The sequence below is a fragment of the Thunnus thynnus genome, chromosome 2, assembly GCF_963924715.1.
Source record: "Thunnus thynnus chromosome 2, fThuThy2.1, whole genome shotgun sequence".
Lineage (NCBI taxonomy): Eukaryota > Metazoa > Chordata > Actinopteri > Scombriformes > Scombridae > Thunnus > Thunnus thynnus.
Genome location: NC_089518.1, coordinates 12,373,464 through 12,387,672, shown reverse-complemented (window position 1 = coordinate 12,387,672; position 14,209 = coordinate 12,373,464).

Below are 14,209 nucleotides of genomic sequence, written 5' to 3'. Positions count from 1 at the left end.
TTTGTCTATGTGAAGATTTACCTTTCATGATGCATGAATTTTGCATTTTGGTTACTTTATTAAAGCCAAACTGCAGCACTCAGGTTAAGTATTCTCCTGTAGCTTGTTGTCTCTGAAGAAGTCAGGGAAGAATAATTTGTGTTTACCGTTTCTGTTGTCTACAGTTCTGCATTACAAGCAGGTAGGTCCGCCATCCTATTTTGTTTGGTATTTATCTTTTCTCAGATATCTGTGCACACATTGGTGCGTACAAGCTTCCCAATACAACCTTATTTGGGAGGTTTTGTGTCTGGATCAATGGCAGCTCAACAGCAGTCACTGTTTCACTCACTCCATTCAAATTGTGGAGCCCGACTGGAAGAATCAGACCAATAACCTTCTGATTGGAAATGTACTTGGTTTAAAAATTAATGGGCAAGATCTCTTTTTGAAGTGACTCCTGAGCTTTTCTTCAAAAACCAGACAGAACTACATTACGCCCACTCAACCCTGAAACAGTAACAGCAACACACCATGAATACAATATGAACACTACAACTGAACTGAACTCCACATCCATTTACAATACAGTTCAATAAACCGTAACAGTTCCAGAGACTGGATAATAGTCCACAAGGTTCAAACAAATGTAGAGCAGCATATTTAATGTCCAATATGGGAAAGACTTATCTTCAGTTACAGGTCATTTCTGTTTCTCATTAAAGAAAACTCCCAAAGTAAATATTTTTCTGCTTTGTTAAACTTGCTACGTGACCTTTTCTGACTGGTAGAGACACTGAACAAAATTGGCTACATTATCGCTTCCAAACCACTTTTTCATAATAAGTGCTTTACAAATAACATTACAAGAGACACATGGAAACAAATGTAAAAAAGCAAACAATAAAACACCAATTACAGATAAAGAGAGAGAATAAAAATAAAGACAGAAAGGCAACTGAGAAAATGTAATAAAAAAGAAATAAAGGTAAAGTATGACAACATATAAGGGTGATAAAAACAAATGCAGTGTAGCTCTGTGCTAGACCATGCAAGGCCATGTTAAGCTTCAAAAATCTATTAGTTCTAAGCTGTAACACCAGTAAAGGGAAGCTAAAACCACTGTGATATTCTCATGTCTGTTTGATCTGCTTGCTCTAGTTATGTGCCTCACAGCTGCTTGTTGCACAACATGTCGCCGAAGGGGAACTTCAACTAACACAGGAGTAAAGTAAGTAACAACACTCCCATTTTACTCCCATTTAGAAGCAACAAAGGCTTTCACTATGTAATGAATTTCAAATATTATTTCATTGAATCACAAACTCTGACTCTTACTGTCTCCGACTCGGCTATCTATCTGTCTAATTTAATGTTGTCTGGAGAAAGATGAATCTTTCCTCTGAATTTCCTCAGTGGATGTAGTCATATCTGCAGTCAGTCACAAACACCAGAAGGAAAAAAACCAGTCTTTTTCTCCCATGTTGTAGGTGGCAGCTCTCCATGGGGGCTTTATTCATCCTAATCATGCTGTTGTCATCACTGAGACGCCAGCACCTCACTATTGTACCATCACTATTGCTTTACTGCAGATCTGGTTGTGGGCGTTGTCATGGTTTTTCTGTTTTGGTTTTAATCTTATAGCGCTGCTTCTGACCCCTGTGTGCTTATTAGCATTATTGATTGTGAATTAATTACATGCATTTGACTGAACTCTTTTGTGAGAGGTTGTTTGGCTCATGCTTTCATTGTTGTGCTTTCCACAGTAATGAAATAAGGGCTGAATGAATTTTGTGGCATAGAAATGTTCACCTAGTGTTGTTGGCTTTGGTTTCCTAGGTCGATTTTTTTGAAATATTACCTCCCTTGTATTATTGCCTTATAGCTCTGAGTTACAGCAAACTTTCTTTACTGTTTTTTATTCATCCAAGCTCCTATTTAATCTCTAGACAGCTACACTCACTTTAAACTCACCTGCTAAAAGATGTTGTCTCCTCAGAGCCAAGAGTCTTGTAACTTGCACTTAAAATATGTCCTTATAACAAAAATAATGCCTTGGTTGTTTCTAATTAAATTTCCTGCAAAGATAAAACCCCTTTAACACATAATCAGGTTTTTCTTCAAGATTGCACACCTGCAGTCTAGGTTGCTGGTTTTTAAATGGCGGATAAAGTATCTGCCAGGGAAATGATGGAGAGAGGAGAGGGAGAAGATACACGGGGAGATGGTGTGCCCCTAGTCGGGAATAATATATGAGCTGAACTCCTCGCTGTCGCCTGTGCTCTTGAAGAGCTTTGATTCATCATCTCAATCATCATTATTGCTATGATCACCACTCCTCTGACTAAGCTGAGGAAGATTCCTCATGGCTGTCTTTGTCATCCATGGTCTCAGAGTGCCAGGACTCTGCGGGCTGGAGCTCTCGAGCTGATTGTCGGGCAGAAGACTGTGTTCATCTGCGCACCAACCACCAATTTTGTGAGACAGGCAGAGGGCTGCGGTGCTACAGTGGTTTGCTGAATTAGAGGCTTTCACTTCTTCTAATGTTTTTCATTGACTGAAACTCTAAAAAGCATTAGATAAATCTGTGTTGAGCAGTAGAGGCTCAAATAACCTCAGATAACCTCAGTTCAGAATGCAAAGCATTTTAATTGTATAATTTCACATTACATATTTCATCATATCAATATGATTTGAGTGTGTTTGACTCATGTGTAATAGCTCTAAAACTTTACATATTGCATACAGTACAGTACAGTAATGCAGTCTCTGATGAACAGTCATGATAAAGTCACTGAATTGATAAGAAATAGGAGGAAAAAGTCCTTCAGAAATATTGTCAGAGAGAAGAAAGAACTACTGACCTCTTCAGTTTCTCCTCTCTCTGTCTCACAAGTGGCATCTCTCAAAGTGACCCATTTATCTCTGCAGCCTTAGCTTGTCTCTGTGAAGAGCTGGGAATATACAGCAGTGTTTGAATAAAGAAGCGGAAGATAAGGAAGAGGTCTCTCTCAGACACTGAGGGCTTATCTTGAAACTACAAAACGTGCAAACTCCAGTCCACTCTCACTCAATTTTTTCTGAGTGCCATTAAAACACTTAATTCGCTTCAGGACTAATATTCTTTGACAGTTCATAAAGTTTGGGCTGGAATAATGGCTTTTTTGTCCTTAAAATCTAATATAGTATTCAAGAGTGATTTACATGTCACACTTAATTTTTTTATCTGCTGCCTCCTTGAAAGGACTTTGCTCTTTGCTATGTTAAAATGTTCAAATCACATGCAGAGTGAGGAAAGGATATACATAAAAGACAAATAATCTGCATGGTGATGTTAGATATTCTTATGTGCTATAGTATCAGGCACACGTGAAGGTTTTTTCTTCTATCCAGCCTTCCACAGGAGAACACACACTCCCATGCACATGTACACATTTAGTAGACATTCATGTGTGACTAAAAAAGCCTGTAGCTCAGACATATACAACACAAGGACACACACAGAGTATGTGCACAGAGACAAATACACACTGCCTTTTTATTATGATAAATACCCTGCTTCAAATACAAAAAAGCAGGTAAAAGCTGATTTTACAGTCCTACCCATTTCCCAGAAAACACACAGGATGCATCACTCATCGCATGTGCACTCAGCCTTTTAAAGTGAAACCATTGGATTGCAATGGAGATGCATTAAATTTGCATCTAGGCAACTAATAATTTATTGGGATATTAAACAGATATACTGCATTCCCCTGCTTAACCCCTCAACTGATTGCCATTACCAGAGCAACCGCCCCTCCCTCCCCTCAGTCGGATAAACCCTGTGTGTTTTACTAAAGTCATCATTTACTCTGATTAGCATAGCTCCCAGCTGGAGCAGCGTGTCATGATTTAGCACTTAATAATTCTCCCTCTTCTCGTTTTCAGAATATGTCTGAGAGCAGGGGTGACAGAACCGGGTGTCATTGTGGTTTTTAATAGAGATCACATGACCATGACACTGTGCACACTTCTCATATCACCAATTATACCATCCAAAGGCATGAATGATGAAGTAGTGGTGAGTTGTCAGTAGGAGCAGTTTCCTCATATTTTTCTGACAGATTTTCCATTAATTGAGATTGAGAAAGCAAGAGAAAAGCAGTGAGAGAGAGAGAGAGAGACGCATGCCTCAGTTTAAGCACATGTCCCCTTTTTACAGTGAATTAAGATCAGATTGGTCAGCTGGCTGGGCTGCATTTTAATAGATCTTGAGCAGACGTTTTATACAGCTCATACACAATGGGCCCAGTGTGGCTTTAAAACACCCACAGGGTGCTATTTTTCATCACAGGGGTGCTCAGCAATGTGTACATTAGGATACTGTGTGTTACAAGATTAAAATAAGGGTATCTTGGACTGCGGTCATTCCTGCTGCATATTTTATAAATTACACTATGTTCCCATTGTGGTATAAATAAAGTCCACACTGGGATGTTACTCAACCGCAGCATTAAACTGCAAAATGTGAAGTAGGTGGACTACATACTGTAAAAAACTGCTCCAGGATCATTTTATTGAGCTTTTTGTTCAATTTCAAATGTTTCAAATGTTTTAGATGGTAAAGTCATTATTAAATGTATTTCACACGCATTGGAAGTAGAGCATGGAGAATTGCAATACATCAGTATACAAGTATTTGTACATCTCATCTCTCTAGAGACTGTTCACTGGAAGGAGAAACAGGAGGGAAAGACAGATAAACTAATTGTCAAATTGTTTAGTCAGTTGGTCCAAACTGAAATCTCTCTCCAACTATTGGGTGGATTGCCATGAAATTTTGTTCAAACATTCTTGGTCCCCAGAGAATGAATACTGCTGACTTTGGTGATTTTCATCTAGTGCTACCAGCAGGTTAAAGTTTTGACTTATCCAGTGAAACAGCTTGACATCTGCTTGATGGATTGGCACAAAATTTAAAATTTTGAGATTCATGTTCTCCACAGGATGAATCCTAATTACTTTGGGGACTTTTCCTCTAGGGCCACCCTGAGGAAGACATTTGAGATTTTGACTGAAATGTCTCAACAAATATTGGATAGATTGCTGTGAAAATGAACACATGTATTCATGTCCCCCTCAGGATGAATTGTAAAACTGTGAAAATCCCTTAACTTTTCACTTAGCACCATCATCATGTCTAAATTCTAACATGTTCAATACTTTGGTTTATGACCAAATACCTGCAAAATGAATAACATTCCTATCAGCCTCAGCTTTACTTTGTGTTTAGTGCTAATTATCAAATCAAGATGTTGAACATGGTAAAGACTGTACCTGTTAAAGATCAGCATGTTAGCATTGTCATTACAAGCATGTTCTCTTTAGCTCAAAGCACTACTTCACCTAAGAGTACAGCCTCATAGAGCCACTAGCAGGGCTGCAGACTCTTGTTAACGTCTAGATTGTCTTCAGCAGCACAGTGGAATAAAACTGCAGTAGGGAACACTTTCTTCTGCCACTAAAAACAAAAGCTTCACAGTGTGAATTCAGTATTAGTCAGTGATGAAACAGGATTGCAGCTGTAGCCACTTTTGCCAACTTGGAAAGCTAGATGCTTGATTTGATGACTTAACAGACTCACGTTCAAATGTAGTAACTCTTTTATCCCTGCAACAATCCACTTCACGTTTTATGTGTTGCAGAGCTGCCCAGATATCTGTACACTGAGCATATCTCATCATTACGCCACACATTATATCAATGTATAGATAGTGAATGATGAGTGGAGGGAAAAAAATGTTTACTTTACAGTACCTGCATCTCCTCAGCTTCATTGAAAGAGCAATTCACAATTTACGTCTGTTTCTCTTGTGCATTTACAGTATGTTTGACCCTGTCTCTTCTGCTTTTATACAAGATTGAATACTATACCTGTGGGCGTCTTGCTTTTCTTGTTGCTGCTAACGCTCACAGCTGAGCTTTGTGTCTAAACAGCTGAAAACAAAGCATCCTATATGATCAATCCACAAAAGCCACCCAGTACAGTATTTGTGTAAAAGGCTGGACAGCAGGCCAGGGTGTGATCTGTACCCTGAGAATGGCTCTGGCTTTCATACTTGTTTCTGGCACTGGGGACCGCAGAGCAGCTGCCAAGGGCTCTGCGTTGGCCTCATTGTAAATATTAAGAGTTAATTCCCTGGGTAAAAGGCAGCTGTAAACCATCTGCACTGCTGTTAATCACAGAGAAATCGCCCCGCCAAGAATCTCCACTTGCCTTATTCAAATTGCAGCGCATAAACCGCAAATATTCACGGGTTGCGAGCACATATAGACACACACACAAAGTTTAGATTCACTACTTAATGTCTTTGCCAGGCAACAGTAGGCACCTCTCCAACTTGGTGGGGTGTATTTAGGAGATATACATGCACACACACACACACACACAGAGAAGCACAGAAGTCAGGAGTGGCGTGTTTATGATGTGTGATTTAATTAGCTGGCTCTTAAAGCTAGTAGATAATACATGAGGTTAGACTGGTGAGAGACAGTGAGGAATGCATGAAGAGAGAGAGAGAGAGATACTCAGGGAGGGGGTGGGGGGGGGGGGGGTGTGGAAGTCTATTGTGTCAGCATTTTATCACAGCTGAGTAGCTGGAGGTTCAAAGGTCAATCCCATTCTGCTTTCAGCCACAGTCACCTTGCCATACTGACAGAGCTATCTAAAGCAACATTGACTGAATCAGCCATCAGCCAACACCGCAGAAGCTCTTAAATGGCTAATGGAGCCGCCAGACCAGCTGGGAATACAAACCAATGGATTTATTGAACATTCTGCATACAGCACTGCCAGCAATACAAACTTTAGCCATACAGTGTGGTTTCCATATAACTGTCTACATTACGGGTTATGTTTACATATGATATATTACTGGAAATCTATTGAATCTTTTGTAACATTCAAAATACAGAAGTAAGAAAAACATGCGTTTGTTAATTATACAACAACAATTACACAACCTCTCCAACTTTTAATAAATTAATGGTGGTGAATGGTGAGATTATATTATCTCAGCTCAATCCAATGATAGGGCTGGGTACCAAGTCCAGCACCCAGTCTTAGAATAAATTGATAGTGGCTTCTCATTGGTCAGTAATAGAGATAAGTTAGGAATTGTACTGATAAGAATACTCATAAGTATTAATAACAATAAACAGATGCCAGTATCAACAAAATCTTTACGATACTTGTCTTTTGCATGTCTGGAATGGAATCAATTAGCGACTTTGCCCAAAGGTTGGGACATAGAACTTTAATTTAACATTTATTCAGAGATGGGTGGCTGGTCTAATTAAACTACACAGTGTAATTTGTGTATTTATGCAGTCGCTAATTTCACTTTGAGCCAGCATTATTGGAGATGTATTAACCTTTCTGCAGAGCCCCTACTTGATCCCATTAACAGTAATTGAGTTTAAGCTCAACATTCAACATTCCTTCTGACTACACAAAAAGACGTATAAAGGCTTCCATGAGTTCGGCTGATCCTGAGGAATAAAGAGGAACGATGACATTCACCAAAGATCAATGTGTCACTTTGAAATACAAAAGAAACTGCAAAAAATACTCAATATTGACATTTTTTCAGATCATCCAAAACAGTATTTGAACAGAAATTACAATGAGCCGTTCAATGGGATCATTATACATCTTTCATAGTACTCATACTGTACAGTGCAAACCTGTACAGTACTGCAGACTAGAGTGAGATCCCTCCATGTGAAATATGTATTCACCCTGCCAGTAACCTTCCGAACCTTCCACTCTGCGAGCATAACAGAAAATCAGCGCACAACATGCTGTACATTTCACTCTATACTGCATGGAAAACATTTCACTGCTCCTATTCCATAATGGCCTCCACGGATGACGTGTTTTCCCCTCGGTTGAGGTGCCTGTACTGTCTTTTACAGTACAGGATGTACTCAGAAAGTCCCTCCAGTCCCACGATCTTGCATGAGGAGAAAACCCAGGAGTTGTCATGGCAGCTGAACTGAAGCAGGAATGCACATTACCATAGTAGAGAGAGAGAGAGAGAGAGGCAGAGAGAAATGTACTCAAATGATATCATTTTGCTGCAACCAGAGCTCCTTTGAGTTTTTATTGGCATGACATTAAATCACATTAAGAAGCAAATTGAGACTTTAAAGCTAAATGAGAAAGGCAGAGAGAAGTACTGTGTGTCATAGAAAGAAACACTAGAATTAACTGAGTGTTGAATTAATTTGTTAATATTGTGGTTAATTTCTGCTTAATAGCCTGCTGTCTATAATTCTACCTCATCTGATAATATACTGCTTTGGTTATGTAGGTTTCTTTTCAACTATGGAGCAATTTAGGCATACTTAAATAGAATTGAAATGAACTGAATTGAACTGAGTGGAGCCGAGTGGAAAAGCGAGAGAAGGATAGAGAGGGAGAGAGATGTGTGAGTACACTGAGAAGTCTGTTATGCTGAGGGCTTGTGCAGGGGAGGGCCCGAGCTGTGAATGCAGCGGAATGACAGGCAGGGATTAGAGGGGAGGTGGTGCCATTGAAAACACAAGCTGATCCAGGGAGCCGAGCTGACACTTGAACACAGCCAGCTGACAAGACCAGCCAGCCCTGCTGCAGTCCTGCAGAGGCTTCCCCCCCCCCCCCGCCTTTCCTCCAGGGAGCATGGAGGAAAGGGGGGGGGGTCTGCATTGGTTCATTAGCCGTCACTGTAGAGACAGATGACGCAATGAAACAGGATTAACGGTCCGTGTACGATTTATCAGTTAAAGGTTATGATTCAGAATCCAAATTAGAAAAATGTAAATTTTGGTGCATTACTGTAAGTTCTCAGTAGGAACATTTTACATTTCAACAGCATGCCATGGATTGATTAAATAAGAAAAAGCACAGAATGGACTGGACTTGCCTCTAATGGGTCAGTGAAACCCAAAACATTCCTCTGTCTTCTCATCCAGAAATGTGTCTAAAATCTTTCAAACTCAGGCAACAATCTCAGCTTATTATTCATAAAAATCATCTGAATGTAATTATACAATGTGCAGTTAATATGAAATCAAATAAAAAAATGTGATGCAGAGTTTAAGTTCATGTGAGGTAAAAGAAGTACACACATTACATTCTCTGGAAAAGACAGTCATAAAGACATCTGAATGTGGTTGATGTATTTCCTGCTGAAACAGGATGTTGGGGTGCCGCTTTGCGTAAAAGTCACCTGTGATGTTTCTTCATTTGGTTTTGATTTTGTCCAGCAGCACCATGAAATTACAACTAAATACTTTGTCTGATAATATTTGAGAATTGTTTTCTTAATTTGTACAAATTGTTAAAAAAAAAAAAAGTCATCTTATGTGACAGAATGGCCCAATAAGGTAAAGGAGAAAAAAACGATTCTACCAGTAAAATCTGTTGACCGACTGTCACAAAAGCAGCTCATCATATGCCCTGCAAACAACAGAATGAAAGCAAATGCATACACAGGGGAGGTGTCTCAAAACTACAGCATCATCAGTGCAGGAACTGGAATAACCTAGTGTGAGGAGGCAACCCACTCACCAAACAGGATGTCGAAGCACAGCCTCTGGGCGCTTAAGACAAACACATCTCCATATCCTTACTTTTTGCTGCACTATATAAACATCACACTGTTTCCTGAATTAGAACTGAACACTGGCCTTGGATGTAAATCATATACTGTAGCATCATTCAATGTTAATATATTTCCTACAGAGACTGGAATAAAGGAGGATAGTTATTGTCCTTTAATTGGTCAGTCTAATAGTGTTACGTATATCTTTGCATCTCCATAGGCTTATATGTGTGCCAAACATTTTATGCAGTGAATTATCAGCAACAACTGGCTTTAGCTAAAGCTTTTAGGTAACTGCTCCTGTGGCATCTCTGTCGAGGGTCCTTAGTTTACTGTCATAGAGGACTAAATAAACCAGAAATATTCACATTTGAGGAGCTGGAATCAGAGAATTAAAACATTTTTTTCTTAAAAAAAAATGACTCCAAATGATTAATCAGTTATCAAAATAGTTGCCAATTAATAATAATTGTCAATTAATTGATTAATTGACAGCTCTAGTCTCACACAACTCATATCATGAGACAAATACAAAAACTAATACATGAACGCCCACTTTCACTGGCATCACAATAAGCCAGCAAGAGGTTAAAAAAATATATTGGAGGTTAATATTCTGCACATATAAATTCTGCTGTGCTGTTGTCTCCCGTCTATGCCAGTCCATGTCTTTTCAAAGAGGAGCTGCCGGCATGATATGTTGGTGAATGGCGGGTAAGCAAGCTGTTTCAGATCTGCGAGGTCAAGGGCTGGCTGTGCTGACGCCTGTCACACTCAGAGACAGAACAGCTGGAACATGCACCAGTCTCTCCATTACGTCTGCGTGTTCACAAAAGCATAATTGCTTAACTATCTGAACTCGGGGGCCTCAGCTCGTAACGCCAGCAGTATTTTAATCAGATATGCGGCTCTTGAATGTGCGACTCCCCACAAGACTTGCAGAAGCCTCTGCTTTCCGGGAGTTCCTTTTTGATTAATAATCCTGACAAGTCAGCCCATTATTATAAATTAAACCGGCACAACTGCATGTGTCATATTATCTCCAGAGGCAGAGGGGACATGAGACAAAGCCAATGGCTTTTTGCGCAGGAGGCTGATTAGGAAGCACAAACACCTCTTGTCTCCTGCTGTGCTGCACTGGGGATTGGTTTGACACTTTGATCCAAGAGCTTTCTCAAATGCAGACACATAAACACGAACGTTCACAGTCGTATACACATGTCGCTGTGGGCGTCCTTGTGATGGCTGGGGTTTCAAGGGAATCAAAGTGGTACTTGGTTTTAAAACTAAAATACTGACCGCAGATGTGACTCTATAAACAACATGTGTACCAAACTCTGCTACAGTATATCATATATATATCTATATATATATAGATATATATATCAAAAAATACCAAGGGCTGAAAGACGAGCTAGAAAAGATGTGGGGAGTAAAGGCAACAGTGGTGCCAGTGGTAATTGGAGCACTGGGGGCTGTGACCCACAAACTGGGAGAGTGGCTCCAGCAGATTCCGGGTACATCTGAGGTCTCTATCCAGAAGAGCGCAGTTCTAGGAACAGCTAAGATACTGCACAGAACCCTCAAACTCCCAGGCCTCTGGTAGAGGACCCGAGCTTTAGGAAGACACACCACCCTCCCCCCCATGGGAGGGGGGTAAGAGGGAGATTTTTCTATATATATGTATATATATTGTATCTACTGTAAGTGTGTTTACATTATCTTAAGTGTGTGGCTGCAGGCTGCACGTATACCTGTTTTCTATGCATTTACCGAAATATTCATGTTTCCATGTATCTTAAATGCACACACACCCACACACACAGCTGCACATTGCATAAAACAAGTGCAACATATGGGAAGAAAAAGAGCACCTCCAATGATCCATCAATTCCCATTGGTTTGTTGGGGGGGGTGGGGGGCGGGGATTATTGACTGGCAGAGTAAATTCAAGGCTTACTCACTGTCAACACAACCCAAGAGGCAGTCTGCTGGAAAATCTGGTGCCAGGTCGCTCCACATAATTCCCCTGTAGGGCTGCTGTCTGTGATGAGCCATGCTCAGTGTGGTTGTGTGGTTGCTGAAAGGCCTGTCATTACAGCTGCACCCTGTGGCAAGGCAGCCAGATCCAATCCAAATATGATCCCCTATGACAACCTGTCCCCCTCCAAACCCACTTATCAGGGTGGAGGATTTGGTTAATGTCTGTAATATGTAAGTGGGCATCAAACTAGCCACCAAATGTTCTGAAAAAAACTATTTATCCGCCTATGCCAGTTCTGCATAGAAGGCAGCTGCTGGCCTTTTATTAGAAATTTGATATGAGCAAACAGCACTGTCAGTCCTTCAACTGATGGATATGATTTAGTCCAGCATTTAACTCATCACTTTGACACTGTTTGTGTCCCCAACTTAGTCCTTACTTGAACTTTGGATTCCACACTATGATTATTGTTAGTAGTAACAGTCATGGAATTGTTATTGTTATAATCTTATTGCTTTATTGACTGTAATAAACTGTGATATGATCTCAGTTGGATCAGAGGCTTGTCAACCCTGCCAAACTGCAAGAAAAACATGCCTTTTTCTTGTTACATTTTTGGTAGCCATATTCAAAAAATATCAAACATTAAAACATTTGTGCCTTTTGTAGATACAGTAAATATATTTTGGTAATGTCAAATACTATTTTTTTTTTCTGTGTGATTTAGATTAGCATGCAACTGGCTGATATTATGATTTTTGCTTATATCTGAATCATGGAGATTAACAATCATGCTACAGAAGCATCTGGCTTATTTGAACACTCTAGCTGCTTATATAAACTAAATGTATTTCATTAGTTGAAATGTTTCTTACAGTAAGCAGTGTATATTTGTCTTTGCATACAGCATACATATAAGCATATGTTCTGTATAAATTGACATTTGTGTGTTATTTTATGCAGAATCTAATCATCTGTCACTTGCTGTGTTTTCTGTGTTATAATTATATATCATATTATGAATACAATACATTTTTATGTGCAGGTATAGTTTCCCTTTGTTTCATGATGTTCTACCGTTGTAACATCGTGTCTTAGCTTGTTTGTGACGGTCAGCAGGTTTGTTGTGACCGTGTGATTGCTGTAGGATGGAAATATGCCTGTTTAATGACGAGAGCTGCGTCCCATCTGTTAGCAAATTGTAGATTCAGATATGGTGTGTTTGCATGCAGCATTACATAACCCTGTTGCTCATGCGGCATTTCACAGGCCTTTGCTAGCTATTCATCTCATTTTGCTGCTTTTTCGTTCATCTCTTTTCTTATTCACTGAATTTTCAGCTAGATAAAGTACCTCAGGCTAGAATTCGGAGATGAAAATGCTGATGGATGACGGCACTACTGGTATACATACACTGTGTGTGTGTGTGTGTGTGTGTGTGTGTGTGTGTGTGTGTGGAACTCACACCTCTGCTGTAGGATGAGGCGTTTAGGACAGCTGACTCAGACTTGGAGATTTGACTCACATAAATAAACGTGGTGTTCTCTTTTGTCTCTCTCTTTCTTCCTCTGTCTCTTTCAATCACTCTCTCTCTCTCTCTCTTTGAAATCACTTAGTGATAGTCCCTCCACCCCTGCTGATGGATCTATTATTAATGAGGGCCCTTAGCACTAAACTAAATTTAGTGCATAAACTCCACTTGGAGAGCTAGAGTGGGGGATCAATAGGATGGCAGGGGCCACAGCAAGAGTCTCATTTAGCTCCTTGGAAATGCAGAATGTGGAAAGACTGACCCTGAGTGCAAATGCGTCTCCTGCCTGAAAGGGAGCCTCAGAGAGCAAGTCATAAAGAGAGCAAGAGGTTCTGACAATACCAGGCAAATTTCAGTAGGTCATTACTCTCCAATTGTTACCTTGTAGCTAATCTATACATGAGATAGGGGATCACTGATGGGGTGACGTTTGGTGTAATTAGGTTTATACAAGCTCTGGGTTATTGCCTATTCAGCACGCCACTCATGCTGCATGAATCGCATCTGATTTTTTTCAGTCCCCGTGACATTGATAACACTTGTCTCCTGTCAGGATGGTCATGGCTATGATTACTCGCTTTCAATATCACCACATAGTTCAATATTTAATCATAAACCTGTTTGTATGGAAACAATCAATTACTCGTATATTTTTTCTATAAGATGCTAGCTGAGGAACTATGCTTTTTTTTTCTTCACTATATCTATGAACAAGTCATTACTTTTAAAATAGATGCCTGAACCAATGGGTTTAAAAGAGTGAAAACAATCATTTTCTTCATTAGAGGTGTATGGAAACAGACTTAGTAATGTAATGACTCAGAAGTGAAGTATATAATATAAATGGACGAAATCCTCAGTCTCTGCTGCCTGCTTTAGATTCACATTAATCAATGCACTGCAACAAATGTCCTTATATGCACACTCTCTGTGAGACAGAGATTCTTCCAGAAGGTCATACAACACCCTACTGGAAGAGAACCCCCAACCCAGGCAGCACAGTAGTTGTGCCTTGCTCAATGTGAGTTAAACAACAATGCACATACACATCTCCCTACCAACAAAGTGGATCTGAGCTGACTGTGT